Source organism: Urocitellus parryii, chromosome X, assembly GCF_045843805.1.
Source record: "Urocitellus parryii isolate mUroPar1 chromosome X, mUroPar1.hap1, whole genome shotgun sequence".
NCBI classification, from domain to species: domain Eukaryota; kingdom Metazoa; phylum Chordata; class Mammalia; order Rodentia; family Sciuridae; genus Urocitellus; species Urocitellus parryii.
In genome coordinates, this window is record NC_135547.1 from 30,797,756 (window position 1) to 30,808,428 (window position 10,673).

Sequence of the window (10,673 nt, forward strand, 5' to 3'; positions counted from 1 at the left end):
GGCTAAGGGTCTGTCGATTTTATTTATTTTTTCAAAGAACCAACTTTTAGTTTTGTCAATTTTTTCAATTGTTTCTTTTGTTTCAATTTCATTAATTTCAGCTCTGATTTTAATAATTTCTTGCCTTCTACTTCTTTTGCTGTTGTTTTGCTCTTCTTTTTCTAGGATTTTGAGATGAAGTATGAGATCATTTATTTGTTGGTTTTTTCTTTTTTTGAGGAATGAACTCCAAGCAATGAATTTTCCTCTTAGAACTGCTTTCAATGTGTCCCATAGATTCCGATATGTTGTGTCTATGTTTTCATTTAACTCTAGGAAGTTTTTAATTTCCTCCTTAATGTCTTCTAAAACCCATTGATCACTCAGCAACCTATTGTTCATTCTCCAAGTGAAGCTTGATTTTTCCTTCCTTCTTTTATCATTCATTTTCAGTTTCATTCCATTATGATCAGATAAGATGCATGGTATTATCTCTACTCCTTTATATTGTCTAAGAGTTGCCCTGTGACATAATATATGGTCTATTTTTGAGAAAGTTCCATGTGCTGCTGAGAAAAAAGTGTAACTACTTGATGTTGGGTGGTATAGTCTATATATGTCAATTAAGTCTAGGTTGTTAATTGTGTTATTGAGTTCTATAGTTTCCTTATTTAACTTTTGTTTGGAAGATCTGTCCAGTGGTGAGAGAGGTGTGTTGAAGTCTCCCATGATTATTGTATGGTGGTCTATTAGACTCTTGAACTTGAGAAGAGTTTGCTTGATGAACACAACTGCACCATTATTTGGGGCATATATATTTATGATTGTTATGTGTTGTTGGTGTATGGTTCCCTTGAGCAGTATGAAGTGTCCTTCTTTGTCCCTTTTGATTAACTTTGGCTTGAAATCTATTTTATTAGATATGAGTATGGACACTCCTGCTTGTTTCCGCAGTCCATATGAGTGGTATGATTTTTCCCAGCCTTTCACCTTCAGTCTATGAATATCTTTTCCTATCAGGTGCATCTCCTGTAGACAGCATATTGTTGGGTCTTGTTTTGTGATCCATTCTACTAGCCTGTGTCTCTTAATTGGTGAGTTTAAGCCATTAACATTTAGGGTTATTATTGAGATATGGTTTGTTCTTCCAGCCATATTTGTTTATTGATGTTACTAACCCTGATTTGTTATCCTCTTTGACTACTTTCCCCCCTTTACTGTCCTACCTCCCATTGTTGGTTTTCAATGTTATTTTCCATTTCCTCTTCCTGTAATGTTTTGCCAAGGATTTTTTGAAGAGATGGTTTTCTAGCTGCGAATTCTTTTAACTTTTGTTTATCGTGGAAGGTTTTAATTTCATCTTCTAACCTGAAGCTTAATTTCGCCAGATACACGATTCTTGGTTGGAACCCATTTTCTTTCAGTGTTTGAAATATGTTATTCCAGGATCTTCTAGCTTTCAGAGTCTGTGTTGAGAGATCAGCTGTTATCCTGATTGGTTTACCCCTAAATGTAATCTGCTTTCTTTCTCTTGCAGCTTTTAAAATTCTCTCCTTATTCTGTATGTTGGACATCTTCATTATAATGTGTCTAGGTGTGGATCTCTTATGATTTTGCACATTCGGCGTCCTGTAGGCTTCTAGGATTTGGGATTCTGTCTCATTCTTCAAGTCTGGGAAGTTTTCTCGTATTATTTCACTGAATAGATTGTTTATTCCTTTGGTTTGGAGCTCTGTGCCTTCCTGTATCCCAATGACTCTTAAGTTTGGTCTTTTGATATTATCCCATAGTTCTTGGATGTTCTGCTCATGGTTTCTTAGCAGACTTGCTAAGCTGTCTATGTTCTTTTCCAGTTGAAATACTTTGTCTTCATTGTCTGATGTTCTCTCTTCTAAGTGATCTACTCTGCTGGTAGTATTCTCAATTGAGTTTTTAAGTTGGTTTATTGTTTCCTGCATTTCTAGAATTTCTATTTGTTTGTTTTTTATTACCTCTATCTCCCTGTGAAATTGATCTTTTACTTCCTGGATTTGTTTGTCAATGTGATCTTTCATTGTCTGATTTTGCTGTCTCATGTCTTCCTTGAGACTCCAGATCATCTGAAGCATGTATATCCTGAACTCTTTATCTGACATTCCATCTGTTGCAGCTATTACCTCTTCTAAAGTTGAGTTGACCTGCATTGCTTGTGGTCCTTTCTTTCCTTATCTTTTCATACTGCTGGCGTTTCTTTTCTTTTCTTTTTTTTTTTTTTGAGAGAGAGAGAGAGAGAGAATTTTTTAATATTTTATTTTTTAGTTCTCGGCGGACACAACATCTTTGTTGGTATGTGGTGCTGAGGATCGAACCCGGGCAGCACGCATGCCAGGCGAGCGCGCTACCGCTTGAGCCACATCCCCAGCCCATCTGCTGGCGTTTCTTTCTGCTTGGTGCAACTGTTGTGTTTTTGAAATTTACCCCCTATTTATTTATGTTGCTCTTGTATAGTTGGGAAGTCTCCCTTGCTGGGCGGGTATTGGCTGTGCTCCTCCTCTAATTATGGTGGTCTGTCTACCCCGCTGATCGGTCGCAGGTCTGCCCCCCCTGCGGGCACGGGTGGCGGCTTTGCTCTGCCCCCACTCCAATTGTGGTAACGTAACTACCACGCCCTGGGGTCGTTGGTCCTGATCTAGATGTGGGTGGCGGCTCTGCTGGGTCCCCACTCCAATTGGTGTGATGTGTCTACCGCGCTGGCAGCCCTCTAGGCCGGTGGGTCGCAGTTCTGCACAGCCCCCACTCCCAATGGGGGTACCTGACTACCTCTCCAACAGGTCGCTGAGCCCCCTCCGGACCCGGGCGGCGACCCTGCTCCACCCCCACTCCAACCAGTGTGACGCGACTGCCTCGGTGTTATGTGTCCACCATGCTGGCAAGCTACCTGGCCTGTCTTGCCAGTTGGGGGCAGGTCTGCCTGCCCTACTTGCTCAGATGGCAGTTCTGCACAGCCCCTACTCCAAATGAGGTTACTTGGCTACCGCGCCGCGGAGTCGCTGGTCCTATTCTAGGCGTGGGCGGCTGCTCTCTTCAGCCCCAGCTGCATTTGGGGTGTCATGGTACCACGCCGGCGGGTCACTTGGCCTGCTCTGGGCGTAGGTGGAAGCTCCACCCTGCCCCCCCCAGCCCCCACAGCACCCAGTAGGACCCTGACCGAGAAGCAGTCACCGCTGGTTCCCTAGCCTTGGGCCAAAGCAGCTTCGGTAGCCAGACCCCGCCTCTCCGATCCCGATACACTCTCCGCTGGGAGCTGGCTCCAGCGAGCGACCCCCACGGGTTCCCCAGCCCCAGGCCAAAACTGTTCCAGGAGTCAGAACTCAGTCGCCCCAAGCTCAGCGCGCGCTCCACTTGGATCTGGCCTCCGCCGGCAGTCTCCGCAGTTTCCTCAGACCTGGGCCAGGTTAGCCCCGGGAACCAGAATCCAGCTGCTCATTGCCCGGCGCACGCCTTGCCAGGCACGAGCCCCTAGGAGTATTCTCCACAAGATCCCCAGTCCTGAGCCTGAGCAAGAAATCTGTCTGCTAGACGCAGGCAAATACCAGCCTGAAATCACCTGTTCTGTAGTTGAATGGGCTGAGATCAGTAGAACACGGGGATGATTACATCATCTCTCCGAAATGGCGGCTGCTGTCCTCCACTGTGGTCCGCCGACCGGTGTCTGGAACCAAACTGGGCCGCTTCTCTCCTCTGTTTCAAAGCCGGAACTCAGCACTAAGGGCTCCGATGTACCCCCTCCCCACCTTTTTAAAACAAATATTTATTTTTTAGTTGTAGGTGGACACAATAACTTTATTTTGTTTGTTTTTATGTGGTGCCAAGGATTGAACCCAAGGACTCACATTTTCTAGGTTAGTGCTCTACCACTGAGCCACAACCCCAGCCCTCCCTGCTCCCCTTTTAATTTCTCTTTTGAGATAGGGTTTTGCTAAATTGTCCAGGCTGGCCTCAAACTTGAGATCTTCCTACTCAGCCTCCTGGTCATGGGGATTACAGACATGCACCACTGCTGCCAAATCTTAGTGGTTTATACTCTGAAATATTTCTTGTGAGAGTGGCCTTTAATGCTTTTACCCAAATAAGTGGCTCTGATGGCAGGGATCCGAGACATGGGAGAGAATTCTGGTTATAAAGACCTTTTCTGGTGACACACTCACCTCTGCCATCTGATCCTCACATTTCATGGGGGCTTCTCTGTGACTCCACACCTACCTCTTCTGTGAAATGAATGAGGTGAGATGGTCCTCCAACTGGCATTTTTCTAAGTGACCCTAGACCTCCAGGCTTATTCTATATGTCATTTGGCAGCTTCTGCATTTCTGTGGTCCTTGTATGGGCTGAATGCACTTGAACATTGTCCTATTTTTCTTTTATTTTGTGTGTGTATGTATGTGGTATTGGAGATGGAACCCAGGGCCTTGTGCATGCCACATAAAGCTCTCAGCATTGAGCTACACCCCCAGTCCTTGAACATCATCCTCAGTCACAATGGGCAGAATCTGGTGCAATTTCAACTTAAAGCATTGTTGATTATGTTTTGTATTGTACTTGGTTGTTATCTGTAGGTCAAGAAATAGGGCCTGCACCTTTACTGACATTGAGTCTGTTATTGTCACCTGTGTATTCTGTAGTCTGGGGAAGCCACACCTTATTTCTCTTTTCACTTGTCAGGGCAGATGAAACCAATCCCTCTCGATTGGTTTGCTATGATCATGTTCCCCTTGAAGTGTTGGGGGCTTGGTGCAGGTTGGTAGAGACAACAAAGGAGACCTCAAGCTAAGCATGGGCTTCAAGACTGGATACTGAGCTGGGGTTGTCACATGTGTGAGACACTGGGTTCGATCCTCAGCACCACATAAAGATAAATAAATAAAATAAAGATAAATCTAGGGCTGGGGTTGTGGTTCAGTGGTAGAACACTTGCCTAGCATGCATGAGGCCCTGGGTTCAATCCCCAGCACCACATTAAAAAGAAATAACTAAATAAACAAAATAAAGGTATTGTGTCTATCTATAATTAAAAAAAGAGATAAATCTAAAACTTGAAAAAAATTTTTAAAAGGCTGGATACTGCTCTTAGATCAGTTCTTTTAGTGGGTGGCCAGCTGTGCCCGTAAACAGCAATGTGGGAGAGAGCATTGCCACTGGTCGTGGTGCTATTGCTAATGGATTTGCATGCCATCTCTGGCGTAAATGCTATGGCTTGCCAATATCTTGAAGAAAAACAACCCTGCCTGGCCTTGACAGGCTAGTGGAGGGGTCAGAGCCAACTCCCCCCTGGTTGCTCTAGGATCCTGAAGCCTACAGATCAGCACAGCCTATCCTTCGGTGGTTTTTGCTCTTTTAGAAGGTTGGCTACTTCCTTAAGGCTCAAGGAAGAATCCACCCCAGCTTGGCCACCCCTTGCAGTTGGCCAGCTGGCATCATCAGGAGTTCTTTTCATGGAGCCCCCTGGCAATCAGTTTGGCAAAAGCGGTCTGGGAAGAATAGTCACTTGATTTATTTCCTGTCTGCCAGACGCTCAGAGCTGCTGGAAATCCATGTGGATGCAATAACTCGACATGGTTTCATTCATTGAAATCCAGAGGGAGGATATCCTCCTTCCAAAGACAGATAGGGCCCACATGCCTGATCTAGGAAGCGGGATAGGTTTCACACTTCTCCACACATTTCAAAGTGTAATTAAATGTCGGGGATGCCTCATGCATCTCCTTCTGTGCTCATCTAACACTTGTTTCTCCAGGCTCCAAGGACTAAAGATTTTGCAAAGGAACAAAACAGACCAAACATACATGCAGATTATTCATTATTCATGAGTGAAAAATGAGTATGTCAACAGATTGATGAAGCTTTGCTACCAAGACAGGAGTTTAATTCCAGGCTGTAGAAATGGCAATACAGTGTCGCCAGTGGGGGCCCAAGAGGCCTGCTCTGCACAGGCCTGGCTAGGCTCCACCTGGAACATGGTGCTCCAGGTTTGGAGCCCATTTGTATGAGTGAGTGACCAGGAAGGGAAAGGGCTCCTGATGAGAAGTGGTTGAAAGCACTGGAAATGTTTACCTGGAAAACACTCATGGGGAACACAACATCTGCCTTTACAAAACTGAAGAACTGGCCTGTGGGAGAGAGTGAGGGGACAGAGGCAGAGTGCAGGAGTGCAAAGACTGTGGGCTTTGGATTTAGGAGCTGCTGGCTGAATTCAGAACTTTGCAACTTGCGCTGTTCCTTTTGTTAGACTGTTTAATCTCCCTGAGCCTCAGTTTCTCCATTGGTCCAAGGGATAGGATACTACTTTTTTTTTTAACTGTGCTGTTGTGAGATTCCAGTGAGAGAGGATCTGTAAAAGAATGCTTGACATTTGCAAAATTCTCAACAATTAATATTACTGTGAGCCTCTATGTACCAGAACACAGAGCCTGGTCCAGTGGATGAAACTGATAAAGAGGCAGATTTTTTTTTTTTTTTTTTTTTTTTTGGTACCGGAGATTGAACCCACAGGCACTTAACCACTGAGCCATGTCCCCATCCCTTTTTATTTTTTATTTTGAAACAGGATCTCTCTAAGTTGCTAAGGCTGGCTTTGAACTCATGATCTTCTTGCCTCAGCCTCCCAAGTCACTGGAATTAAAAGTATGTGCCACCATGCCTGGCAAGAGGCAGATCTTTATATAGCACCCTTAAGAATTTCCTAACCATCATCAGGGTCTTCCAGTCCAAATGGCTGCTTTAGAAAGAAGTAAGTGCATCTTACTGGAGATATTTAAGCAGAGGCTGGACAGCATTTTCTGGGTGGCTACATGAGGGGATTCCTGCATATAAAAGAAGGTTGGAGTGTATCATTCTAAGGACTTTTCTAACCTATGCAGCTCAAGACTCTGTACTGGGTTCCTGCAAAGTCATGTCACCATAATAAACTAATTGTACAGGTTCCACTTCTTCATTCAACCCCATCCCTTCTCACCTCTCCAAAGACCTTGGTCCAGCCATGGTCTGAATGTGTTCCCCCCAAATTGGTGTTGAAATTTAATCACTGGGATGGGGTTGTAGCTCAGTGGTAGAGTACTTGCCTAGCACGTGTGAGGCACTGGGTTTGATCCTCAGCACCACATATAATTAAATAAAGGTCCATTGAATACACACACACACACACACACACACACACACACACACACCAGCCTCTACCTCAGAGCAAAGCCTCTCCAAGAAAGGGGGTGTGACCCTTTCCTAGGAAAGACCCACAGAGCACTCCTAGGCACATACCCACTCTGCTGAGTTGTTTATCTACAAATAACAGGAGAGACCTGCTGCACCAGGTGTCCCTGACTCAGTCAGGCTAGGTGACCCATAGCAACCCCCCAGCAAGCCACCAATCAGCATGAGACCAGGAAAATACTTGGGATGCTAGATGACCCTCCCAGTAGTTTATGGTGGTTGATAACATGTTGGGAAACCATGTAGTTCAGCACGTACACCCCTTGTGGCCTAAACCAATCAGTTCAAAAGAACCCCCCTCTTGTACTAGCCAATCACCCCTACCCAACTTGTTCCCACCAGTGAATGTGCTAATCATGTTTCGAGTTGTTTTATGATTTTCCCGTAGTGGGTGATGATTTGCTAAGAGATGCTATGATGTATGTGAAGTCCCTGCCTTCCCCAAGGAATGTATAAAACTGCTGCAAACCCTGCCTCGGGGCGTCTCAGCATCACTAGTTGCTGTGTGCCTGCGGAGGACCGGAGGACCGGAGGACCAAGCTCTGCTTACTTCGATCTTGGTCTCTGGTGGTCTTTTGTGGGTCCTGAATTCGAGCATAACAAAATATATATAAAATTAATCACCAATGTGATAATACAAAGAGTGGGCCCTTTAGGGGAAAAAACTTAAATCATGGGGGAGGAGGCCTCATAAATGTGAAGTAACCTTATAAAAGAGTTTAGAGAATTTTTTTTAATATTTATTTTTTAGTTTTTGGCGGACACAACATCTTTGTTTGTATGTGGTGCTGAGGATCGAACCCGGGCTGCACGCATGCCAGGCGAGCGCGCTACCGCTTCAGCCACATCCCCAGCCCGACACAATATCTTTATTTTATTTTTATGTGGTTCTGAGAATCAAACCCAGTGCCTCACACATGCTAGGCGAGGACGCCACCACTTGAGCCATATCCCCAGCCTCTATAAAAATGGTATTTAAAAAAGACAAAAAGGCATGGTGGTGCATGCCTGTAATCCCAGAGGTTTGAGTAGCCGAGGCAGGAGGCTCACAAGTCTGAGGCTAGCCTCAGCAACTTAGTGAGGCCCTAAGCAATTCAGTGAGATTCTGTCTCTAAATAAAATATAAAAAGGGCTGGGGGTATGGCTCAGTGGTTAAGCATCCCTGAGTTCAATCCCCAGTACCAAAAACAAAAAAACAACAACACTCCTCCCACAATCTTCACCATTTCAGAAATGGAGATTCCATAGTTTTTTTTTTTAAACACACTTTTTAAATATATATTATTTTAGTTGTAAGTGGACACAATACCTTTTATTTTTATTTTTTTTTATGTGGTGCTGAGGAACGAACCCAGTGCCTCACACATGCTAGGCAAGTGTTCCACCAGTGAGCTACAACCCCAGCCCAAGATTCCATAGTTTTAGTCACTCAAGGCCCCAAACCAAAAAGGGCCATCTTACATACACTCCACATCCAATTTATTGGCAAATCCCATCAACTATATCTTCAATATGTATCCAGAATCCAACCTCTTCTGGCCTCATCTACTGCTCTTATGCTAATCTAAGCCCTCTTTATCTCCCACCTGGGTACTTTGCAACCTCCCGACTAGACTTCCAAATTTCACCATGCCATTCCTAATAGTAAATCTGAACATAAATCTGGGGGATCCTGTTAAAATATAAATCAAGGCTGGCATGGTGGTGCCAGCCTATAATCCCAGTGACTCAGGAGGCTGAGGCAGGAGGATCAGAAGTACAAGGCCAGCCTCAGGGACTTAGTGAGACCCTCTCTCAAAATAAAAAAAATTAAAAGGGCCAGATGAGGTGGCACACACCTGTAATCCCAGTGGTTTGGGAAGCTGAGAGACAGGAAGATGGAGATTTCAAAGCCAGCTTCAGCAACTGTGAGGCTGCTAAGCAACTCAGTGAGATACTGTCTCTAAATAAAATACAAAATAGGGCTGGGATGTGGTTCAGTGGTCAAGTGCTCTTGAGTTCAATCCCCAGTACCCTCCAAAATTAAAAGGGTTGGGGATATAGCTCAGTGATAAAGTGCTCCTGGGTTAAATCCCCAGTTCTGAAAAAAATGGTAATTATAATAAATCAAGTCATGTCACTCCTATGCTCAGAACTGCCCAATGGCTCCATTTAACTCAAAGCAAAAGCCAAAGTCCTCATCACCAACGACCCTTCCCCATCCTCATTCTGCTCTAGGCATAGGCTAACTTTCCAGCTTTTCTTCCAACATGCCAGTCAAGTTCCTGGCCTGGAATGTTCTTTCCATAGATATCTGGTTGGCTTTCTCCCTCACTCTACTGAGTTCTTCTTGGTGAGACCTTCCCTGATCATCCAATTTCTGACTGCAACTCCCCTGCCCTCCCCTTTCTCCCACTTTCCTGTCCCTGCTTTATTTCTCCTTAGCACTTGTTATCACCTGGTACACTATGTGTTTTATGTGTGCTTATTTGGGGGCAGGGATTTTGTTTCATTCATTGAGTGTCTCTAGCTCCTAGAACAGTGCTTGGCATTGGTGAGGGGCTCAGTCAACATTAATCTCCCAGACAAACAAGTTGCAGAACAAGAATGCCATGACCGGGTTGGGGTTATGGCTCAGTGGTAGGTGCTCGCCTCCCATATGATAAGGCACTGGGTTCGATCCTCAGCACCACATCAAAGTAGAATAAAGGTATTGTGTCCATCTACAACTAAAAAAATATTTAAAAAATAAAAATGCCTTGACCTAGGGCTGGGATTGTGGCTCAGTTGTAGAGCGCTTAATCCTTGTAGAAATACATAAAAGTGATATGATCCAAGTCTTTTTTTTTAAGTTAATAAGAAGTAGTACCACATTTTTAATAAAATCATGGAATTCCTTTTCTTAATTCACTGTGGTATATTCACATATGTACATGTACATAGGATAGTTTGGTCAGATTCATTCAACCATTCTTCCCTTTTTCTGTCTCTCTCCTCTCTCTCTCCCTCAATCCCTTTCCTCTACTCTACTTTCCTCTCTTCTATTTTAATGGTACTCCCCCAACACTTTTACTTTTTTGGGGGGTAGGGGTACCAGGGATTAACCCCAGGGGCACTTAAACCTTGAGCCACATCCTCAGCCCTTTATATTTTTTACTTTGAGACCGGGTCTCACTGAGTTGCTTAGGGACTCGCTAAGTGGCTGAGGCTGACTTTGAACTTGTGATCAACCTGCTTCAGCCTCCTGAGCTGCTGGGAGTAAAGGCATGCACCACTTGTTCCCAGGAAGTACATTGATTTTGCACAATCACATAAAATACAGATGTGAATAAAAACTAAGATACTAGTCATTAAAAAAAAGCTTCCATATTTCTTTGCTTTCTTCAAATGTAGGTTGTTTGCCTAGCATGTGTGAGGCACTGGGTTCAATCCCCAGCACTACATAAAAATAAATAAATAAATAAAATAAAGGT

General features: G+C 44.3%; 1 non-coding gene across 1 annotated transcript; it reads left to right on the forward strand.

The window, feature by feature from the left end:
* The first annotated feature begins 4,902 nt into the window (after window positions 1-4,902).
* Trnaa-agc (transfer RNA alanine (anticodon AGC)) lies at window positions 4,903-4,975 on the forward strand. The gene has a single exon. It is a non-coding gene; the product is annotated as a tRNA-Ala (tRNA).
* The last annotated feature ends 5,698 nt before the right edge of the window (window positions 4,976-10,673 follow it).